The sequence below is a fragment of the Acomys minous genome (assembly GCF_964271855.1).
Source record: "Acomys minous genome assembly, chromosome: 10".
Classification (NCBI taxonomy): Eukaryota; Metazoa; Chordata; class Mammalia; order Rodentia; family Muridae; genus Acomys; species Acomys minous.
The window spans coordinates 114,221,433-114,244,959 of record NC_140491.1 but is presented as its reverse complement, the minus strand read 5'-3'; positions in this window follow the sequence as shown (position 1 = coordinate 114,244,959).

Below are 23,527 nucleotides of genomic sequence, written 5' to 3'. Positions count from 1 at the left end.
CACAGGAAAGACTGCGAGGCGGCAGAGGAATGGCCACGCCCACTTCCCACCTCCCATTTGGTGCACCTTCATCTGCCCTGCTCTCCAAACTGCCATTGTAGTCAGAGCCACATCGTTGTGGAGGGAATTTCCACAGGAGAAATAACTGCTGCTTTCTTGACATATGGAAGCATGTCCAGCCTTTCGTGTGAGACCACTGACCACCTGGCTATCAAGAACCCACCTTCTATTGCTCTTCTCTTGTCTGAATTAGTTGAGAAGTCGATCAGAAATTTTAGATCAGTGGTTCTCAATCTTCCTAATGCTGCAACCCTTTAATATATTTCCTCTTGTTGTGAGCACCAACCATAAAAACTATTTTCATTGCTACTTCATAACTATAGTTTTGCTGCTGTTATGAAAGAGTATATTAAATATGATATGGCTTTTAAACATCTTATATTTTTTATAGATATATACATATATGAGGCTGTTCTAGTCAGGTGAGGAAGGACTTCGAAGCACTGTAGCTGGGTAAAGTGGGAAGACTGGGGACATCCATTTATAAATCTAACAGGTTTGCAAGACAATATCATTATTATCTTGATTCTTAATTTCTATTGATAAACAATAACGTACCCCCTTTCATAGATGTGCTTACTATTTGGACATTATCTTTGGTCTTCTGATGTATTTTAATAAAATAAGATAGTTCATTGTTAATATTTATTTTTATATTATGTCACTTTCTAATTCAAAATTGCATATTATTCTCAAGGAAAAATGCTAAAATTTATGGTGTTGTATTCCATACAATACCAGTTTTGAGACTATTGGCAGAAAAAAATCTATATTAAGTGGGTGGTTGATTATGAACACTTAGTAAATCTATTTTATTGGTAGTCTACGTGTCATCTTAAATGCTGTTAGAAACATCCGGTCTGTGATCTAAGTAAGAAGACAGTGACTAACAGCAGGTGCCCTGGCTGTTATAATCCCCCTCTGATGCCCCTGTAGGTCATCTTACCGCAGGTGGCTAAGCTTCCTCCTGGGCCATCTTAAGTGCTGGTGCCTGCATCCTGCGGCCTTTTTCATTATGTCCCTCCTCTGCAGTCTCAGAGAACCAGGAGCTTGTGGGCACTGTGTTCTTTACTTTGACTATCCTTCCGCCGACCATAGTCATGCTGTGCTTCCTTTATCTGGTTGTGAAAACACTTTCTAGATCCCTCCCTAAGCACATATAATTCCTTTTGCCTTCATTATAATGGAAATTGGTTTCCCTTGTTAGTTTGTTGTTGTTGTTGTTGTTGTTGTTGTTTTTAATAGTAGGTCAAAATTGGAAAAATATTGTTTCTTGGATATAATTAAAATTAAATAGAAAACACTATGGCTTTATCATTTGTCTTTTAATTTTTTTTATTTTAATAGTGCATATTATTTAACCAAGTATATAGACATATATAATCAAACTAAGCCACTGAAATGTTTTATGTTTTTCCATACTTCTTCAATGTCAGATCTCTATACGATTCTTATAGTGTATCTCAATTCAGTCCTCACAGATCACATCTTTTTAAAAATATAGTTTATTAATTTATTCATATTACTTCTCAATTGTTATCCCCTCCCTTGTATCCTCCCATTCCTCCCTCCCTCCCATTTTCCCCTTACTCCCCTCCCCTATGACTGTGACTGAGGAGGACCTCTTCCCCCTGTATATGCTCATAGGGTATCAAGTCTCTTCTTGGTAGCCTGCTATCCTTCCTTTGAGTGCCACCAGGCCTCCCTATCCAGGGGACGTGATCAAATATGGGGCACCAGAGTTCGTGCCCCACTCTCCACTCAACTGTGAAGAATGTCCTGTCCATTGGGTAGATCTTAAAACAGCATTTTGGACTACTAAGCTACAGCCTAAGTTAAACCCTTTCTATCCTTCTACTAGGGAAGGTATCATAGCAAAATAGGGTTTTGAAAAGTTTCTGCTTCTACTGTCTTTTCAAATAGACACATCCTATAGTCAAAGTGACTAGGCCTGAAAACAACAAACCACCAGAGAGCTTCGCTCAGGATATATTCACCAAGCTCTCTTTTCCTCGCTGCTAAATGCATCCTGTTGCGCTGAGAGCAATGAGCATACCCACTTCGCACTGAGCACTTTTCTCTCCAGGGAGCATTCTACTTATTTAAGTTCCCCATAGGTCAGGCTAAAAGTGGTCCTAGCATAACTCCTATTTCTCATCACAGACAGCCTTAGCTGTTTCAGGATATATGACTAACTAGAGACAATACGCATAGCAGGCAGAGCTTGTGACACACAGCCACCACCTGCACAGGTTTCCAGTGTTTGGGACACTCAGAGTGTCCTGTGAATGAGTCATTCCCTTCTATGAAAAGTTCAGAACCACCGTAGGAACACCAGATGGATGCCTATGAGTGCGTTTTCAAAACGATGAGTAAGACAAATGATGTGCGACCGGAGGGCAGGGTAAGTCAAGGACCCACGAATAACATGTCCAAACACAGAAAATTAGCACCACGTCTAATGGGAGACACTTCAGGCTTCAGTTTTTCAATGCACAGAAATTGAAGCTCAGGTCTTGCTCCCAAGGCTTCATTGTCTCCTCACTATGTCCACTACCTAACTCCAGCTGGGAACGACACATGCGCAGTGTGTATGACGAGACCGTACATGTGCAGTGTGTATGACGAGTTCCGTATCTGAGATTCAGCAAATCTTTATTACTGAGCCATGAAAAAGAAGAGCAAAGGAGCTGTGGCTAAGTGCTGCTAAGGTCTTATTTTTTAGTAGAATGTGTAACTGGTTGTGTAGACCAGGGCCTTACCAGTGTGTAAGCCAGCCTCCTGTGGAAGGCCATGCCTACAGGACCCTCCCACTGTGGGTGGACCCAGGACTGGAGCACAGTTGGAACATACTCAGAGCCTCTCAGGTGTCGTAACATGTGGGAAGGATCTGTGTTGGAGCATGTGATGACGACACATTTAGAACTGAGGAATACCTTTGCAAGTACAGATGGCTACAGAATTGAGCGTTAGATCAATTATAAAAGGTCTCCAGCAATTCAAGTGCTCCACTATCCTGTGTTACTCACTAAAGAATCAATTCTCCCAAACAAATAAAAACAGCTCTAGGATCTTGGCAAACCTCTATTTCCAAGTTTCTAGATTGTTCTGCATACATATTGTTCAACAGCCCAAGTTTTATGAGTATACTTGTGTGTGTGAACTTTTTTTCATGGAAAAGTAACAGCAAATTAAAAATTACCATAAATATTTGCCACACTAGCAGATACATTAGAAAATGTTTCCCCCTGATGTGCTTTTTGTTTTGTTTTGTTTTTTAATATGTTTTATTTTTTACATATACATTTATATTATTACACATATATACAATGAACTACCTATAGCAAGAAGAACAATAAAACAAAGAGGAATTATATTAATGTTATATTCATAGTGTTTTAACTATTTGTATTTGGTAACCTTGAAGAAAACGTTTTCCTATCTTGGTGAGTCTAAAATTCTGCATGTAAATTAATATCTATCATATTGATAGATATCTCATCTCTATCAACTTAAAACATCTATCTAGACTTAAAATAAAACATCTTAACCCATAAAAATCTAAGCTTAATTCTGAAACTAAACTATTTGGTCTTCAACCTCATCAGAGGCTTGAAAAGGAATGAAATTAATTATCTGAGTAGATAGGAAGTACAGGTTAGCAGCTTCCAAAGTGAGAAAAATGACAGAGACAGTTTGCTGCCTGAACAATCACCCAAAATTCCCTATAACGTTGGAGCATCATAAGCCTTCTGGCCCAATATATCCAACATACATGTTTGTGAGGCAGGAACTATTGAGGACTTGCCTACCCTGTCTTGGCAGAGTTTGGCTGCCGACTGTGCCTCCATCCTGTACTAACTCGTGTCACTGGCTTCTGTCAGTAGCCTAGTGCAATCTCCCAGGACATTCTGCCTCTGTTAGTGCAAAGCTGACCTATCAGGAAGGAGTTGGCTTTCCTTCTGTGTTTTCTACTGAGTGTGAGTGTGGGTCAGTGGCTGGGAGTGAGTGCTGTGCATGTGGCCTTGAGTGTGTGCGTCTCCCTCCATGTGCTCTGCTTACTGACTGCAGTGGCAAGCTTCTGAAATCCACTGTCTGCTAGAACCGTGCTTGGCCACAGTGCATGATCATGGGTAACATGACCCTCCCTGGAGAAGAATAACAGTCCTGAGACACAAGGTGGACTCAGGATTAGTCTACAGAGCACCACAATAAACATCCATCGTTGACACTTACCCCTGATCTAGTTCATATCCATTGCTTTCACAGGCATTTGTGTATTTTGTGGTATTAGTTTATTACATGGATCCATTTTCTGTATCTCATCTCTCAGGTATATTTTGAATAAATGAGATTTTGGCTGAGAACATTTCTCCATGCCTCCTGGTAAGTAACATTAATAGTATATTTCATTTAGAAAGAGTATAGGCTCTAAGTCAGAGGTTATAATTAATAATCTATGCAGCCCCTTTGGCATCTAGTTCTGAAATAATTACCAGTTTGAAGTGATTGAGCCCTCGCCATATTAAGTGCTTTTAATTAATTGTCTCTTATCGTCATATGGTATATGTACTGTTTTTTTATTCTTGTTTGACACATGATAGAAGTCTGAATCCATGTTAAGTAACCATTCAGAGTTTGCAAACAGGTTGGCTGGCTTTACAATTGGAAATTGTTTTGTTAGAACTGTTTCTTACTTATGATGTGTCTGCTAACGAAACCAAACAATTGAAACTTTAGATGAAGGGAGATCCTAGCATTCTTTCACCCTGGTCATGTGAGGCAATTAACAGAGAAACTGGATGAAAACAAGTGAAAGCATTGTTCAGCAGCAGCACAGCTCTCACAGGACGTCCAGGGCACACACAAATGCAGCAAAGGCATGAAGCTGGAAGTGAGAGTCTGATTCTCAACCCCACTTGCATTTGCAAGACATTTAAAAAACATTTCATCTGTATCTAAGTGTGTGTGTGTGTGTGTGTGTGTGTGTGTGTGTGTGTGTGTGTATGAACACCACATGTATGCAGCAGTGCCTGCAGAGTCCAGAAGGCATGTTGGATTCCCTGGTCCTGGAGTTAGATGCTTTTTATTTGTCCCACGTGGGTCCCGGGGGTTGAACCCAGGCCTATGTAAGAACAGGAAAGCTCTTGACTTCTAAACCATGTCTCCGTCCCTTCTCCTTTATTTTACAGATGTGCACAGGGTTTCAAGGGGCCATTTTCATCCAGGTGTCTAGTGTTCATTAGACGTATTTCCCTCTGTACCCTACTGTAGCACCATCCCCTCTTGCTTCCCTTAGTCTCCTTTGTTCTCCAGCCTCTCTCCTACTGTCATGACATTAGCACAGATACAAGTTTGTAATTGAATCCAAATTTACTCACCAGAACGGCTGGATGGAAGAGAAAGTCACAGAATTGCTACGCCCTGAATTGTTATTCTGTGGCTTGCATCCTGCCTCTGAAACCCACCTATGTAACAGCAGTGTTGGCACCTCTGACTATGGTACCCTGGTGCTGTGATGATGCCCTCTGTGCTATCCTGTTGCTGTCTTATGTAGCATCCTTTGTGTCTTTCAGTCTCACCAGTTCATCATAGAAATAAGACAAATAGACCTGACTTAGTAATAAAGTCATGTGAGAAACAGATTTAGTTATCCACAGTACAGATTTGACACCAATAACTTAGAAGATTGAGCAGTGTCACACAAGAATGGGTGGCAGGTGTGCAGCTCATATTCATCGTTGCTGTTGCTATGGCAGAACTGACTTCAGTGGGCCTCTTAAATCTTGCAGATGTATTCATGGAAACCATTATGGTCAGGATAAAAGCTTAAGTTGAGTGCTGTTACTTCTAACAAACTATTGAGTTATATTTAATTAGGAATATTAACAAGATTCAGCCTTGGAGATTGAGAGACTTCCATTCCTCCTCAGTCTGATTTGATTGTGTGGTAGTAGGGACCATTTTTGGAAGAGTCATCTTTTTCATTTAGACCTCTAGAAGCTGTTTTGGGAATTCTTGAGAGCTGAGGATACTCTCTGATAGCAAGGATAAGTTAGTTTCAGACCCCATCCATGTATGTGTGAGTGTGTGTGTGTGTGTGTGTGTGTGTGTGTGTGTGTGTGTGTGTGTGTATACTTTCATTTAAAACAATGAGACAGGAATATAATAAGCAGCCAGTCCCAGACTAAATTCTAGAGATAACTGGACAATCATGCTGGAATAGCATAAGGACTCTAGTCTAGTTGGGTCTATGGATCTAGAAGTGACCACCACAGTGGTTGTTGATTTCTTTCCAGGAAGTTTCTGTTCTTCCTAAATGGTCTTTTGAAGGAGACCATTGAAATCATAGAATAGTCACCTAAGTTATGAGAATTAGAAAGCACTGAAGAGCAGGTGCCAATGATGCTCACCTCACATCAGAGAAGCCTGCCTGGCATGCACAGACATGGCAGGGAACATCCAAGGAGGCTTGCATGCCTGGATTCACTTGTTCTGCCAAACTTCTCTCTATAGTGTCCTAAAGTCAAGTTCAAATTTAGAATTCTCTGCCACCACCTCCTGCCCACAACCCACTTCCTCTTCTTTCCAGGTTGACTCTGTCCCATATAAGGAAGGAGCTTCTTCACCAAGGGTGACCACATGTCCAAGCTCTACACACACACACACACACACACACACACACACACACACACACACACACACACCATCCTCCTCAGCTGGGCCTTGTTCCCACAGAGTTTAAACCTGGGCATGCTGTAGGTCTATGTTCTGGTTCCTAGATGAAGCCCAGAGAAGTCTGAAATACTTAAGGGCAGGAAATCCCTGCATTCTGGGCACTCTGCAAGTTAGAACAAGGAAATCTGAATCCCCACCTCAGGAAATTAGCTTGATTCAGAACAAGAGTCCTCGCCCACAGCTAAGGGCAGAAGTGCCAAGAGAAGGCAGTTTTCTGAAATTCTGCCTTCTGAGTATAAGCAACAACATAATCAATAGTGGCTAAGAAGAGTGGAGGTGGGAGAGAGAAAACAAATAGATCTGAAAATTTCTTGTTATAGACTACAGACCCAGAGAACATGTGCTGCTGGGTGACTTGCCACAGGCTTGGGTCACAGAAAACATATGACAGCAGCAACATGAAAGAGGGTATATGCTTTGAAATCTAAATCCCTCAGGAAATATCTCACATTGTACCTGATTTCCTTTGTCCCACATTGCCACCCTGTCCACAATCACATTAAAATTACACAGCTGGGTGAACATTCTGGCTACCAGGCTCTTTGTTGTAAAAAAAAAAAAAAAAGTAAAACAGCAACCTCTGGGGAGGTCAAGTGTGTGTGAGTGAGGGGAGTTTGGAGTAGGTACAGTAAGAGTTCTGCACATATTGTGGAGTCAGTCTTCCTCTCCTGAGTTTCAACTACATGTGTTTTGATAGATTTTCTTAAAAATTAAAAATTACCCAAATCAGGTGTCCCCTATGGAGCACCCCAACTGAACTAGATGCCTAAACCTTCATCAGAATCTTCTTCAATTCACAACGAAGACAGAACCCAGTCCTAGGAGGTCTTGTTCATCTGTATGGCCATTTGCCATCATAGCTCCATCAAAGGGCGCCATCATGTCTACATTAGGGAAAGGAAGCTGGAAGAAAGAGGAACACAAACTGCTTAAGGCCTGTAATGGGTGAGGATTTGCACCCCAGTCTAAGTCACGCTATGTCCTTTCCCTGTGTTTGTGTTCCTCTTGTGCTTTATGATATAACCACTTAGTGCGGTTGCTGTTTTCTGGAAGAAATAAATTGTTTTTACTGTTATTATCCTCTGACTTTGAACATGCAGTCACTTGGAGAACGTTAGCATTAGAAGGAACGCCTAGGTAATGTGAGTCCTTTGACATGGCAGGGACAGCACTTTGTACAAGATACACAAGCCCACATGCTTGGTTTCTACATTCTTCCAGTTTTGGATGTGTTTCCATGGGAATATTTAGAGACTTGTAAGGACACAATTTGCCAATCTTGAAATATTTAGGTTATATTATAATATGTGTCACTACTGTTTCAACAATGAAATCTAACATTGTGTAAATGACAAGTGAAAACCTTTGAATTATAAGATCACAATTAAACGTTCATGAAAAGTATCACTTTTCAAAACATAAATGAATGACATTGTTCTCAAAAGAGTGAAGAAATGTAAAATATTTTAAAATTAGCAGAACATAGGTTTTGAAAAAAAATCTTTGCTCCACCATTACAATGTAATCTATGTAAGTACCCTATGAATAAATTACTGAAACAAATTATAATACCTCTGTAATTATAAAACAAGAAAAAAACTGTTGCAAAATGTATTTCCTTTCCGAGATACAAATTCCACTTCCTATATGCAAAAGGAATGCACTGATGGGGACAGCTTGTGTCTAAGAACTAGCTTCACACACGCTTCAGCTGAACATGAAAACTAGACTCAAAGGCAGTCTCGCTTCCCAGCCATTCCACTGGCTCTGTTACATCATCACCAGGCAATCATCATGTCAAAGAAGGTGAGCACAGCTTGAGGATGTCTTTCTTGCCATTCCTTGGAGGGAATGTTCCAGAAGGATTTTAGTAAAAGACTAAATAGATTAAGAAGAAAAGCAGGCTGTTTAAGGGAAAAAAGCATATTCAAATAACCACACATGTTTTCAAAGCACCGTGTGATTTATTATTCCGTGTTACTTGAGCATGATGCTGCCGTTCTTCATGCCACAAGCCAGAAATTTCAAGAGTTAAAGGCATAGGCAGCTGCTACATTCAGTTTCCTGTTTGCCTGGTCCCAAGTATGGAAGGACTGATGCTAAGCAGCTTTGCTCCCTCCACGCATGCCTACCCGCTCTTCTGCCTGGCGGTCTTCCTCCTTCTATATACTTTTTGTACTATGCATCCCAGCAAACCCACGTTCCTATACCTACCCAGCTTATTTCTCAGATAATTGCAAAACATCACTTAGGATATTATAAGACTCATTCCAAGCTTTATCTGAGTCTATTAAGTCTGTTAAGAAATCCTCAAAACAAATTTTTCCTTTTGAAAACTATTGTAATCTGTCTCTCTGTGAATGTACGTGCTGAACTTAGTGCTATTCTCTTCTTTCTTATTGTGTCCTCAAACTCCCTCCCTTAAGAGCAGAACTATAGCTGAGACTGTTAGTATCTGGGACCATGGAGGCTGAAGAAGACACCTTCTAACTAGATGAGACTCTTAGTGGAGGAAAGAGTACATCCATCCACCCACAAAAACTTTGATCCAAAATGTGCCCTGTTTACAGGACATGCAGGGATAAACATAGAACAGGTAGAGCAGAGATTGAGGGAATTTCCAACCGATGCCTGGATCAAGTCAAGTCCCACCCCATAGAAAAGAGCCAACTCCTGACCCCTACACTATCAATGATTCTCAGCCATGCTTATAGATAGGAGCCTAGTAGAGTTGTTCTCTGAAGGATCCACCTAGCAGCACTTTGAAACAGATGCTGAGACTCACAGCCAAACATTGGGCGAAGCATAGGGAGTCTAGTGGAAAAGTGGGGGAAGGATAAAAGGACCTAGAGATGACAAGAGCTCTACAGGAAGACCAACAGAACCAACTAACTAGAGCCTAGAAGGGCTTGAGGAAACTAAAGCACCAACCAAGGCCCATGCATGGACTAGACCTAGATCCTTTACATAGATATAGCCGATGGGCAGCACAGGCTTCATGTGGGGCCACTAGTTAGGGGAGTGGGGGCTGTCTCTGCCATGGAGTCTGTTGCCTGCTTTTCGATCACTTCCTTCTATCGGGATTGCTTTATAAGGCCACAGGAGAAGAGGAGGAACTGGAGTGAATAAATAATTTAATTTAAAAAAAGAGTTCTTCCAAGACTCCTTTCAGCAGCATTTAAACACATATCCGTCCTTTCCATCTTCACACAAACATGCACCCAGCCTCACTGTTAGTTTACTCTCCCTCAGTCAAATTTTGTAAACCTCGACATCTCAAGTTCTGTTCAGAAGATGTGTTAATGCTTCAAATGTATAAATGTACTTCTGAACCAGATCCAACCTGTGTCCTACTCTTGGCAAGGTCACCCACAGTGGCCTCATATTGACCAAACTGAAGGACATGCCTAATCCGGCTCTTATTTGCCATGTGACATCTATGACGGGCATCACTGCTTACTTTTTCAAGTAGCTTTCCTGTTTCGTCTGTGCCATCCTCAGATGGATTCTCTGTTTCCCTACTTTCCTTCCTAATCTCTTCATGCAGCTCTTTCTCCTCTGCCTGGTATGTAAATGATGGGATTCCCTGGGAAACTGCTTGAAGTGGCCCCTCTTCCAACACTCTGTTGGCAACCTCAGCCACGCCGACGGCTGGGGTTCTGCTGGTGCAGACTCTTCCCAGCGTTCTAAGCCCAGATTCTGAAAGCCCAGAGCCATTACCCAGGGAGCACTTCATCTTCATTTAGACACAACACAGTCACTAAATCTCAGCATACCTATGTCTGAGCTCAGTTTCTCCCAAGTCTTCTATTTTCCAATGTTTTCTATCGTAAAAAACAAACAAACAACAACAACAACACAAAACAAAACAAATAATCTTTCTTATTCCTTTTGCCAGAAACCAAAGGTTGCACTGCGACCCTTACACAGACAACAGCAAGCCCTTTGTTCACCATTTGGTTAGTGGGTGTGTGAGTTACCCAGGCCTGCCATTACAAATCACCACAACCTTGATGGCTTACAATAACATAAACTAATTATCTCATAGCTCTGGAGGCTGGATTTATGAATACAAGGTGTCAGCAAGGGCGTGCTCCCTTTGAAATCCGCAGGAAGGAATCCTTCTTTACTTTTCCCAGTCCCAGGTGGGAGCTTCTTGGCTCATGACCACATAAATCTATCTTCCCACTGCCTTCCGCAGTGCCTCTACTCACGACTCCTCTTTCAAGGAGCCGACCTTTCGATGAGGAGCCCACACTGAATGCACAGATTTCATCTCAACGTTCCTGACAAACAACACCTGCAAAGACTTTTTCTCCCCGGGAAGGTCATATTCTGAAGGGCATGAACTCTAGGGAAACTATATTTCAGGACTAAAAGTATGGGAGCATATTCACTTATTCTCATTTATTTCCACTAACATAGAGAGCATTTCATGGATGATCACGAAACCCTTTACACATTTCCGCAATATTTTTCCGAACTCTAAAAAAAAATTTTAAAGTTAACAATTTATTGTCCAGTGTATGTGAAAAATCTTCATATTGTGATAATGAAAATAAAAATCTGGTTTCCACGACTCCTGATCGGTGTCTAGTCCAGTCGTCATCAGAGAGGTTTCCTCTGGTAGCTGATGGGAGCAGATGCAGAGACCCACAGCCAAACATTAGATGGAGAGAGAGTCCAGATTGGAGATCTCCATCAGGCCCCTCCCCTCAGAGCTCAGGGAACCCTGCAGAACGGAGGAAGAAGAATTGTAGGAGCCAGTGGTGTGGACGACACTAAGGAGAGCATAGCCCACAGAGTCAAGTAAGCAGGGTGATAGAGGCTCACAGAGACCTGAAGTGGTGGCCACAGAGCTTGCACGGGTCTGTTTTAGGTCCTCTGCGTGTGTGTTGTCATCCTTGTTAGCTTAGTCTTCTTTTGGGACTCCTAACAATGGGAGTGGGGGTGTCTCTGACTCCTTTGTCTGTTCTTGGGACTCCATCCCACCTCCTTGGCTGCCTCATTCAGGCTTGATATGAGAGCTTGTGTCTGGTCAGTTGATATTGCTGGGAGCCCAGCTCTTTCCTAAATGGAAATGGGAAGTGAGTGGATGTGGGAGAGAGGAGAGATGGGAGCAGGGACTGGGAGTTGTTGAGAGAGAGGTGTTAGTCAAGAACTTAGAAACATTTGGTCTGGAGTCATGCGGTTCTGTGTTCAGTATTCTACATTGTCACTTACGAACTGTGGACTCTTCTAGTAGGAATTTCTCTGAGCCTCAGTTTCCATGTCCTTAATGAGAATGGTATGCGTTTCCTGTAAGGATCATATAATGAAATGGATATAATTCCTTCAAGTTGCAGCCACTAGAATTATTCTAACAGCACTCTTCGGCTAAAGCTGGTGAGCTTTAGTCCAAATGTATCTGAACAGTATTATTCTGACAAGCTGTGTACCCCTGGTATATAAGTGCTAAGAGAGACAACATTTTCCTCTTAAATTGCTATGTGCTATATATGTGCTTGTTATGATGGTTCATCAAATATATGTTTGTAGCCACTTTTTGAGTCAAGTTCCAAATGATCAGAATTTTAGTTTCCTCCCACATCAAACCTGGTGTGCAACAAGGTGGCCCCTTCTTGGTTTGGCTGGGATTTTCAGTTTTTCTCTACATGTTTACTGTACCGAGGAATGCCACAGTCAAACGCTTCATTGTATAATGAATGAGTCTTAATACACAGTGCTTCAAGACCCACGAAGCAGGTGCTTTCTATCACTCAAGGCTTCAGTGCCTTCCTAAAACCTATGGAAACGCTGGAGTTTGGAGGCAGGAAAGATCCTCTTCCATACTATCTGACAGTGAGTCTGCTGTCTGTCCACTGACAACACAGAGTAGGGCTGGCAGCTGAGGAAGCTGGCCTGGGAGACTTGTAAGTACACTGTGCAAGTCGAAAGTAGACCTCAGCTTCCCCAGCAAACAAAAAGACAAGGTCAGCAGCCTTCTGTGTGAGAACAAACATTTAGGGTGTGAAATGGGAAGTAATCCCTCATCCATCCCAGGTGGTGTGTGGAGATGTTTCAGTGGATTTCCATAGCACAGTAGGCCAGGCCTTGTGAGTTGCAGCTCTTGTAAGTCTTGGCTGCCTCCCCAGATGCAAATTAACTGATGCAAATTTGGCCTCTACTGGCCTTGTTTTGCTGGACACTGCTTTGAGATGCAACAGCCCTGAGGAATCTGGGTTCTAGTGACACACAGCATAGCATCACCCTCCCAAAGACTGGTCTAGACTGTCTCAGAGGAGCGACTTACTGTTCTGATGGTCACGGCAGAGCCTGAGCAAAGTCCTGCCACGGATTTGCCCAGGAGGAAGGCAGTACCCATCAGGGTCACACATGAGTTTTCTGCCTGGCAAGAGCCTGAAGGAACAACACCACGGCAGTCAGCCTTCTCCCCCTCCCCCACATCCACACACTAAGTTCTCAGTGCTGTCTCAGCAGTCCGGAGGTACTGGTTCCCACCTTCTCTCCTCAGCTTCCCCCCTTTGAGAACTAAAGGGGTGTTTCTTTCTTTGTTCCTTAGCTCTGTCGTTTTAGGGAAAGCCATTTGGTGATTGGCAATGATTTCCCATCTGCGTTCATATTGTGCCTTCTTGTTAATTGCCTTTCTAGAAAAAAGTGAGCAAATCCTCAGCTCGGTGTCTGGTTGTGTCACTTCTGGCCGGCCTCATGTTATATCATAGTAAATTATTGACGGAAAGCCTGGAGCCATGGCTACAAGGAAAACATCAGTGTGTGTGTGAGGTTTTTACAGCATAGAGCTGGGGTTTTATGCCTTTCTAGTTCCGTGTAGGATTCTTTACCCCTCCTGCCATAGACACTCCTGGCTCTGTCCACACACTGATTGCTTTCACCTGAAAATGCCCTCCTGGGGCAGAGCACTGTCCAGAAGGCATGGTGGAGGTTAAGGGTGTCCTTTACTTGGAGTTACAATTCAGTTTGTTCAGTCTCTGCTCTTTCATAAGAGCTCAGCAACAAGTAATAATGCTGTAGTGTGTGGCTGCTGTTTGCTTGCTTTTCTTAGTTCACAGTTTGAAGCATTCACTTGTTTGTTTGCTCTTTTGGAGAGGCCTTCTCCGTAGCATTGGTGGTCTTAGTAGAGGAAGTGGAACCTTCAGTTAATGTGTACAGTCCTTCATCTTTGGAGGGTTTGCCTTCAAGCTAACTCTGGGTCCCGTGTGCACTAAGTTCAGCTTTTGTTTGGAAAGAATGCTCCAGCTTGGAGAGAAAGAGCAGGAAGTGGGGCATTCCAGCGCCTAGGCAGCAGCTTCTGCCTGTCAAGCCTTCCTTGACAATAAAGTCACAGACATTTAGTAAGGGCGTTTCTGGGAAGTGATTTATAAAATGTACTAAGAGCAACAACAGCAGCAGCAACAACAACAACAACAACAACAACAACAACAACAACAGAGTTTACTCTTAAACTGGGAACAGTATGAGCACACCAAGAGAAAGCGAGCTAACCACTCCGTGTGGCAGGAGGGAAGGGCAGGAAGGAGAAGCTGGCTACCCTAGGAAAACCAAGGTCCGGTCTAGAATTGTTCTCCATGGATGTCAGCTGCTGTTCAGAGGACTGGAGGGAGAGTTTTTAAGTGCAACTCAGGTTGTGAAGACTGGCAACCAAAAGGCCAATAAAAAAAACTGCTCCAGAGTTTCGGCCACGAAGCAAACACGGAGGACAACAATAGCAAAGAGAAAAGATGGCAGGAAACGTACTTCTGATCGTAAGCATGCTTTATCATCTTAGCGTTCCCCAGGGAATTTACACGTTTCTGAATCCCGCGCTCCAGCCAGGCCAAGACATCATTCACGGAATAAAAATGAAAGCTGTCAAGCTCAGTACAAAGCACAGCTGCTTGGGAAGTTATTGAGGTTTTCAGTTTTGCTTTCCTTTTTTTTCTTTTTCTTTTTTTTTTAAGCAAGAAAGGATAGTCTGTCAAATGAGACCATTTATGGGGTCAAAAAATGTCCAAATCCCCCCTCCTCCTCGTTATTATGCTCAAAATGGTCGCCTGTTCTTAATGACTCATACTATCCCTCCAGCCTGCTAGCCCGCTGCTTTGTTATTGGGAATGCCATTTGAGTTTGAGCTAGGAAGAAGTCCAATGTCAAATGAAAAGGGTTGCTCCTTTTCATGAATTAGCCTTTCTTTAACCGCATCATCAAAAAACTGAGGACACTGTTAATTCCCCAAATCTTTTCCAGCCTGACACCAAGTGGACTCAAGTGAGTCACTGGACGCCTTTATCTCTGAGTGACTCACGCTGCCGAGAGCCAGCTTTATGGGTTTGAAACTTAGCTCAGCTTCACTGCCTCTTTTGTGTCTTCACAGAGCAGCAAGGTTCGGACAGACTCAGAAGTGGTATTTAAGTGATGCAACTTGTTACTGGTTACATTCTAAAAACTTACCTCCTTGTTCAATGCGTCTACCACATACTTATGTGATAGTTGCCTTTCCATCTTAAAAGCACCTTTGGCATAGGTCTGGGAATTTATATTCTCTGACATAACCCAAGTATACCTACTCTTCTAAATAAAGAGTAACCTTTATTTTGTTTTATTTTTTTACTTAAGGGAAGATATAACTTCATTGTCAAAACATCTTCTCTAACAGTGCTTGAAGTCTGGTAATAATTAGCAATGTTCAAGCAAGACCAAACATTTTGGTCTAATGTTTTAGAAGAGAATTATATATGTCAAAAATGAACTAGAGAAAAATGGCAAAAAAAATGTTTACGTTGAAGTTTTGATGAAAATAAAGTGCCTAAAGTCCACAATATTTTCTCAAACAAGGTAAATAAGCTCTTCTTTTATTAGAAAATATGTTAGTCTTGGACAGAAACTTCAAATGGTCTTGAGAGTCAAGTCTTCTTTAAGCCATTTTCCTTGTATAGTTGATAAAATCATGTTTCATGAGTATCCAAGCAATGCAAAGACAGCACTCTGCCAATCTTTTTATTTCTAGATCACAATCAGTTTCAGCTGAAGAGCCGTGAAGGTAAGCATACTCCACTGGCTCAGCCACTGTCACAAGTACAGGGCTAACCAACCCAAACAGATTCCATGACCCTGTCTTTTCTTATGGATAAAAATGGTTACCTCTATTTGAATCTCAAAAAACAAACAAACAAACAACAAACAAAAAACACTGAGTGTTAACAATTCCTTACTGGCATCAGTTGTCAAATTCTTATATTTGAGGCTCTGATAGTAATGTGACCTCTGCTCAAGAATTTGAAATTACACACTCAATATTTTCGATATGTAGTGTATTAAAATTTTAAATGTCTAAATTGACTAAAAGGGACAAGTTGTTAAAGTTGTGTTTTCTCAAAAGAAGAACAAGGGATTTTAGAATGCTAACCTGAAATGGAAAATAAGCAAACAGGTGCTTGCTGGCTGTATAGCCTCAAGCACCCAACTCTGTAAGCACCTTTCTAAAACACAAATGTGTCTAGAAATACCACAATAGGAAGGCCAGAGCAAGGCCAGGATTAGCAACATAATCCTCAACGGTCTTCAGGAAGGAGAAGATAGTGCCTGTGAGTCCCAGGGTGATTTTGGGTGCTGCAGTTACCACTTAGGCTTACTGGGGGGCTGGGGGGGGTGGGGGGAGAAGTCCACTCAATTAGCTCTTGGACCAGCTGGGTTTCAGTGATCTAAGTCAACCACCAGAGTATCTAGGCCTGTGTAAGATTAAACAGATGCACTAATGAGAAAAAAAAATAATGTGAGATGACAACAATTGAGTTACTGAAGTCCTGAAAAACAGGATGTTCTCCCCACACCACCTCTTCCTCTCATTCACTGAGGCCGACGCGTTACAGAGCGTTGGTGCTTGGCAGCTTGTCATTCCTGAGGGAACTTGGCATGTCAGCAAGGTAGAGGTGTGCACTGGAATGACTTCTCTTTTTCACAGAGGTTTCCAGGGTGATGGCAGAGAATGCACAAGCCTTTTTAAAACAAGAAATAAAACTTAGAGTTCTTGAAAAGGCCTAGCTATTCAAGAAGGAGGAGCCAACATTTACAAGAATGAGTATCATACCTATATAAAGGTTTGGTAGTATTGCTAATTCTTAAGGAAACTTAATTATATAGCACTAAGGGAGAATTTATAATGGAAAGAAAGATCTAGCAAGCATACATCAAATACTGGAAGTTAAAGAACTTAGGTACATGTCAGTATACAGTCAACACTATTATATAGTCAACATTGCTGAGTGGCTGTCTTCCGTGAGGTAGTATGAAAGCTACATGGTGTTCACTAGTACAAAATATCCTGGCTTCCAAGTCTAGTCAACTGATGGAAACAAATAACCTCAAATTGTATAATATTTTTGTGTAGTGCTGTACCATTTGTGGACATAGCATTACAGAGTCACTAACAGAGAATAATACTGCTTTGGAGGTTTTGACGACAAATTCCTGGCACATAAAACACCAGGCCTGAGCCTTAAAGAATGAGTAGTTACTGATAAGTAGAAATGAAAAGCCATTATAAGACTATGAGATCACACTGGTAAAAGAAAAGGCTTAAGGGTACAAGGAACAATAAGTGACTTTGCAAGAAGCTTAGGATACAGCAGAGTGTTGGGTCAAACACAACGTGACGTGGTTTGTAGAGGATCCTTTTCTTCATAATGACTGTCTTACACGCTCCCAGGTAGGGCAGGAGGTAAAAGAATCCAAGAGATTTACACAGGGGAGCAGCAGTGTCATGTTTACATTTTAGTTGCAACTTTTAGGTTATATTTTGGAGAGGGGACCAGAAAGAATAGGCCAGAGGGAGCAAGAACAGTTTGCAACCACTACATCAATTGCAGCAAGAGACAAGACTAGAAATAAGGTCATAATAGTAGGAATGGAGAAAAGAAAATAATTCAAGAAGTGCTTAGCAGAAAATCTAGACAATCAAGACAAATGAGCTAAGGTATGCAAAACGAACTTCTGGATTTATTACGTGGTCAGTTGAAAGCCTAGTGAAATCACTAAAGAAAGAGAATAAGAAGAGACAATGAAAAGGACAAGATGAAAATTCAAAACAGCCAGGGACATTTGAGAAGCAGTGAACTAGCTAGTGGACAATGACTAATAGGAAATAATGGAAAGTTGGAAATCTAAAACTTGAAAGGTGAAACTATTCAGATGATAGAAAGATGTGTGATACAGAAGATAGATAAATAGATAGATGGATGGATATAATGGTAGATAGATAGATAGATAGATAGATAGATAGATAGACAGACAGGCAGGCAGACAGATAGATGATAGATCCAGAAAGAGAAACAAAGAGAGAATTAATTTGCAAGCAGTTATTGCATCAATTGAAAGGAACCTTGTCTTAATTCACTTGGATTTTCGTAATAAAAAGTACCATAACTAGGAAGTTTATAAACACCAGAAATTCATGGCATCTAGAAAACAGAATACTAACATGATAGAAGACTTGGAATCTGGTGGAGGCCAATCATAGACCTTCTGTCTGTCTTTCATTAGTGGAAGCAGAAAGATAGCTCTCTGTGGGTGCTAAGCACATTCAGGAGGGCTCCACCTCCAAAGGCCCCACCTCCTAATACCTTCCCCACTCAGGATCAGATTTCAATACATGCATTTTAAGTATGCGGAACCTGTCAGTCAGCCTCCCAGTCAGAAGCTTCGAGAGTCAGAACCCTGGGTGGAAGACATACCTGAGGGGACTCCTACCTTTACATTGTGGGTGGAAATGGTTTCGTGCAAAACATTCTCAAGATAGTGCAGGAGAGAGCTTTGGAAAAGTGAAAGTAGTCCGCAGCACAAAATACAACAGAAGCCCAGAAAGATAAAGGCCAAAAACCAAATTTCCCTGGATTTCAATTTATAAGGCCTTGGTAAACTTGGAGGGAACTAAGGCCTCAGTGTGATGGAAGAGAAGATCAGGAGGATATTGAAAGAAGCAAGCAGAACAACTCTTTTTTACAGAACCTTGGGGAACCAGGTGGAAAGGGGGTGCTCACTCATACATCGTTATAGAAGCAGTTGACTTAGGCACATTCGTAATGAGAGGAACACAGTAGGATGTACTCTGTGACAAAGAGTATCAAATATATGACAGATTAATAAAACTAACACTTTGTTGACATTCACTTGAAAACCTACTACTTCCTTCTATACCAAATCTTTCTTCTGTGCAACTAGCAACCTTCAGTTTGGACTGATTATGTTTTTCCTGACTTACCAGCCAACATTTCTGTTGGCACCAATAAGCTATGAACACAAGCAACATAATGGTGAAGGGAAAAGGAGTCGGGGAGACAAGGCCTGTATAATGCTAATCACTTTCTGAAGGGGTCTGGGTTGGCCATAAGACTCTGAGTGTCAAAGCCAAGTTGGCTGTGTGTCCTTGGAATACATCCAAACTGCAATCTCACGTGCTAGGCAGCCGAACTTTAAAAAGTCAGATGTTCTCCAGACCCAGTAAGGGTTTTTATTTCCCATCCTGTTGGTAACTAAAGGCACAACAGCAGATTCTTAATGGTCTCTTCCAGCAGAAGGTGACACCTAACAATTATTGCTCAGCCTCATACCTTTGGGTGGCATCCCTCCTCAGTGAACACCCAAAGGTGGTGAAACCAAGAACCTGTGACAACACTGCTGGGTGTAAGCGTTGCCTGTGTCTGGTCTGGCAACTTTGCCCAGTTTCAGGTAGCAAATGCCTCCTGATGATGATGCCAGGACACACGAACATAGCGAGCGAAGAGTCTCTGATGCTTGTCCGCTGGTTATGGTTATTGCAAATGTCCTGCATACGCAAGTAAAGAAGAACATTGAAGACATCTTGCTTTAGGCTCCTGAGCCTTAAAATGTAGATGAGCATGAATATATACAATTTCATATATAAGAAATATCTACATATGAATTACATCTGTTATATTTTTTAAAGCTACATTAAATACTTTTAGAAGCAATGTAGGATACCCAGAAAAAGTTTCTTAATGTTGCAAAAATGTTGAGAAATTTGTTGATGATGCAGAATATAATTAGTAAATGGAAGAGCATATAAGACTGAAAAAAAAATGGTATAGTCTCCCCACTACTTTCAAGACATATATAGCAGTGCTTTTTCTTAATGATAAGGTTAAGTATCCAAAACAGATTGTTAGAGATTTAGACTGGACAAAGGGCTGCCAAATGTGTGCCTGTGAGCACAGAAGCAGCAGCTGAGCTTACATAGCCATCCGTCCTAACGTCTATCTAGCTCTGATGCATAACTTCACCCCCAATCCAGTCTCCTTCAGAAGACTTCTCGATAAGAGTGCGCCTAGGTTCTGTTAAGCGTACTTGCACAGCTTGAAACTGAGGTGACTGCCAGGGAGTTGTGATGTAGCCATGAATCAGTAAGGTCTGTTTATTTTGGATCTTCAAAGCAACCAAGGGAAGACTTTCAGGTTAGCCTGCTAAAAAAGCATTTGAGCCGCTAGGAAATAGGACCAGACTGAAATGGATGCTGTATTCCCTAGGCCTCTGAGCTGGTGGCTCTTTAACTGATGATGACAGCTGAGATCTGGAATAGGCTTTGAAATATCAGGTATTGGGAAACATTTCTAAAACTCACTCCTAGGGAGTTATTTAACATGCTTTATGTGTTTAGCATTAGAGTTATGTTGATTTAAAAAAAGACAGGAAATAAGATACTAGCTTCACAGTAAACCCTGTGTGTCTATGTGTGATGCTAGCCATCACACCTGCGGCTCTGCACATGTTCATCAAATACTCTACTACTGAGCTATAAATGCACCGCATCCTCCATGTTTATTTTTGCCCCAAAGTCCTCACAGCAATCAACAAATAGCAGCTGACTATAAAGAACAGACTAAATACAACACATAGACATAGAGAAACACAGATGCACACACACACGCATACACACACACACACACACACACACACACACACACACACAGAAACACACATGCACTGAAAACCATGGTGGTTCACTGGCCAAACAAGAAGCAGCGAGTGGCTCTGGCTTTTTAGGAACACAGTCACTCTTTTATGCAGAAAGGTAGACACATATCAAAATAAAAGGCTTGAATCTAAATTCCACAATGCTAGTGCCGGTGGTGGCTCAGTGGGCACCGTGCTTGCACAAGCAGGAAGACCTGAGCTTGGATCCTCAGCGCCCATGTACAACCTATGTGGCAGTGTGAGCCTGTAACCCAGGACTGCAGGGATGGACACAGGCAGATGGATTCTGGGGCCTCACTGGCCAGACTTGTTCTAGGCTCACTGAGAGGCCTTATAATATAAATAAGGTCAAGAAATGATTGAGGAAGGCATCCTAAATATTACACTCTGACCCCCATAAGCACCCACATGCTGTGTGTGTGCTCCCCCACACAAATGCACAACTTACTTAAGTTTTAAGTATGATCTAAATTATCAAAAGAAAACTATCCTTATGGAAGTAAGCTTTTAGAAATCATGGCACACTTTTCTATTTCCAGCATCTAATCATACATAGATTAGAATAACTATACATTGGTACCAGTGATTCACTGACTTAGATGCTAACTGTAAGACATCTTGACATATTAACACTCAGTTTGAACCATGCTTGCAAAAAATAGAAAAATAAACTAGAAAAAAATTTTTTTCTGAGAGATTCTCTCTTGAAAGACTAGAAAAATTATTTAAGGAGAAGGAAACATATTTTTAAAGGTTAAATTTGTATTCTTAATATTTACTAAGGGTCTATGCTATGCTTGACACATTGTATGTACCAGTGTCTCTCTGTCTACAGCCAGTATGCTAAAGAATTAATCAGCGTGTAATACATACACACACACGGGCACACGCCGAGAGCTGGCTACTAGCTATTCAACACATTATAGACTGGCAACTGCCAAGTCATTCTCATGAATTATCTGCCTCCTTCAGAATGAACAACCCTGCACCTCCTCTTCAATGCCACTAGCCCAATGTTTACTCCCTACCTTGTATTCCTTGATACCTTCCTACCTGGAAAGTCCATAGTCCAAGTCATGAGTATAATACCCCTGATCAAAATGATAAGGCTGGCACAGAACAGACCATGTAGTTGGCTGGAAATAGGAGAGGGTTTCTGAACACTTGGACCAAACAAAATAATACACAGTAGAAAGAAGAGCCTAATCTTCGTTCACACTACTGTAGGCAAAAATGTGAAATTCTACTATGCTGCCAAACCATACAATGACTAACCAGAAAAGCCAATAAAACATGACAGATCCTGTGGACTGGGTAACAATGAAAGCTTAAAGGCCTCGTTAGGTATATCCTAAAGGCCTCTTGTCATCACCACATTGGCCTGTTATTAAAGGCCAGGACAATCATAGCATTGAAGGGTCTTTTTTTGTTTGCTTGCTTTAAAAGAACTCCTTTATTATTTGAACAATATTGTATGATATTTTTCCACACTGAAAATATGGATGCAAGCCAGACACAGTGGCACATGCCTGTAATCTCAGTATTCTGGGAAGCAGGGGCAGGCAGATCGCTGTGAGTTTGAGGACAGCCTGGTCTACAAAATGAGTTCTCTACAGCCAAGACTACACAGAGAAACCCTGTGTTGGAAAAAAAAAAAGACCAGAAAAATAAAAAGAAAGAAGAAGAAAATATGAATGCAAAAATAGAAAGTCCTTTAGTGGCTCTCCTCAACACTGAAATAATTTGATATTTGTGTAAAGCACTTTTCAAACAAGGAAGGCTGGGTAAGCCACGGAGAAGCAGGAAGCCGGCAACAACAATCCTGTAATTGTTCATCTAAAACTGAGAGACTTAGATTCCGGGCACAAAAATGTCACTATATCTGAAAGACAACCTAGTGGCTTCAGGAATATAAAGAGATATATTTATGCTGTTGCCTAGAGGCCATTGGTAGAAGGAAGATTTACAGTATACATAATAACATTCCCTGTTTTGCCTTCTCACGGAACCAAGGACATGTAATTAAACTCGAATAGCCCTTAATTATCTCATCCCCTAAATGGAGATATTTGTATCTTCTCCCTCTGCTAGAACTCAGTTAGATAGCCAGTTGAAAAGGTGTCTGCAGACATCTTTTATAAACGGAGCCAGTGTCCCATTTATAAGGAGGTTTGCCTCTTTCTGAATGGTCCTAGCTTTCTGACACCGCCAGTAGTTGAGTTCAGTGTCAGTAAAATACTAAACGCAATACAAGCAGCACTGCCCCTCCCCCACTTTGCATCTGTGGATTTCTCTGCAGGCTTCCTCCCATCCGGGACCCCACCACAAAGAGCATAAGCATAAAAGTAGTTGTAACTAGAAGAATAAAGCCAGCCATGGTGTGAGGTACTGATTCCTAACATGTCCTACCTTTTCACTGTAGGGAAGGGATAGAAGAGATGGAGTTGAGTTTAAGCTGAAAGCTAACAAAATTTATCACCCTGTTTTTATCCGTTAGAAGGAACCATTTTTTTCTTAACTTGTCACACTCAAATATATGGGCCTAGTTAGCTTCCGATCTCCTTTCTACCCTTAAGTTAGCACTAGGCCTTTCTTCACACATCCAGATCCTTTAGCTCTGAAGGAAGACGGCGGTGAGAACACCTGTCAGCAGAGCCCTTGAGCGCCCTGTGAAACTTGAATTGCTTGGTACACAAGACATGAGCAGGAACTCAAGGCAGTGAGGAAGACCATTTCACTCCATGTT